The sequence below is a fragment of the Phytophthora infestans genome, genomic scaffold, assembly GCF_000142945.1.
Source record: "Phytophthora infestans T30-4 supercont1.154 genomic scaffold, whole genome shotgun sequence".
Lineage (NCBI taxonomy): Eukaryota > Oomycota > Peronosporomycetes > Peronosporales > Peronosporaceae > Phytophthora > Phytophthora infestans.
In genome coordinates this window covers 137,835-139,497 of record NW_003303605.1, presented here as the reverse complement: position 1 = coordinate 139,497, position 1,663 = coordinate 137,835, and positions in this window count along the sequence as shown.

Genomic DNA, 1,663 nt, shown 5'->3' with positions numbered 1-1,663 from the left:
CACATATTGCTATGGTAATGCTTTTATCATTTACAAGATCGCCCTGCGTCCTCTCAACAAGCCCGTTCCCACGCATGCCGTGTTCATGCGGCGACTACATATTGCCCTGTTGAGTGAGACAAGCGAAGATTTTGCCGGGGACGATGACTTAGCAGACCTCGTGACCGACCCACTTCCTCGAAGCGCGCACACGCTCGAGAGGACGGAAGAGAAAAACGGAAACAAGCGCCGCCAGTGGCTCTGTAAGGTCTGCTCAGCGTACGCGGGTCCTGGCGTCCGCAGCTTCGAAACGAGCTATTTTTGCGCGACGTGCTCAAGAGTCAAGAAGGGGCGCGTTACTCTATGCAATAAGGCTCGCCGACTAGACCACGGTAGCGCTCTCACCTGCAACGAAGTATGGCACCAGAGCTGGCGCAACGGCATGGCTATTCCTGCTGAGATGCAGCACAAAATCCGGTTTGTAGAGAAGCGTAGACGCGAGGTCTGTAGCGAGAGTGAAGAAGACTAATGAATGGCACTTGGGGAATGATGTTCACATTTTGTTGTGTTGTCGTTTGGGTAATGCCCAACGGTTTTGCAGAGAGATCGCAATTGACAGTAATTAGGACGATTTTCGTACTGCCCATCTCTAACGATTAGCCAATCCCATTCTCTAGGCAATCCACGTGTCAGACAAAAGGGCTGCATACATGATATAAAGTACTGATTTTCCGGTATAGTTTACTTCATATGTTATAATCACGGATAATCCGGAACAGCCTTCGTATTAGAAGGGTTAAAATCGGGTCGTCGATTGACCTCCGAGCTCGTCTGAGTGCTGGTTAGTTCCACACAATACTTCCAGACTTCGATGCAGCACAATACAACATTCCAAACAATACAGAGGTCGACAAATACAACATGTGAGACTTAGCCAAAAACAAATACTCCACGGTGGGGGCCGTCAAACTACGTACCATAGACAATACGATGTGTCAGCACAGCATGTCATAAACAGTTTTTTTCCCTATTTGTGGGGCTTGTCCTTCATAAATTGCCTGGTCACGTTGTGACGACTTCTTGATGGAATCATGGTCTCGTCGAGCGACACAACGGGAGGAAGGTTGTATCCCCTTGTAAACGTCTGCTGTAGCGTGTCCATTACGGAGCGGACTTTCCAGGCGCGGTCCGTTTCAGCTCTCGGGTCTGTGTCGTCGGTAAAATGTAGGTTTTGCATGATGCGCTCAAAGTCGCCAAATGTTGCCTTTTGGGACAGCGCCTACCCGGGTCGTTCCCCAGTGATCCGCAAAACGGCGCTTGTGAGGGACCAACATCCTCGCGATAAGGAGCCCGATACAATGCACAATGTCCTCTGGCTTTATGTCGTTGTGTTTCTTGGTCTCCCGCAACATCACAGCTTCTCTAGTCAGCTCTGCATCATCAGCCACTCGCTTCGCTTGTATTCTGTCGACCCGTCCATTGAGATGCTGATGATAGTATCGATTACTCTCAGTAGCTATCCGGCGCCAAAGCCGACGAGGCATGAAGAAGACGAAGAGTTGTAACGGGGACTCAGCTACTTCAATCGCTGCCTCCGTTGGTCCATTGTCACCACTGTATAGACTCGGGTAAGGTTCTGCTCGTTCAGGATACGATGCGGTATCTAAACATCATACAACATATA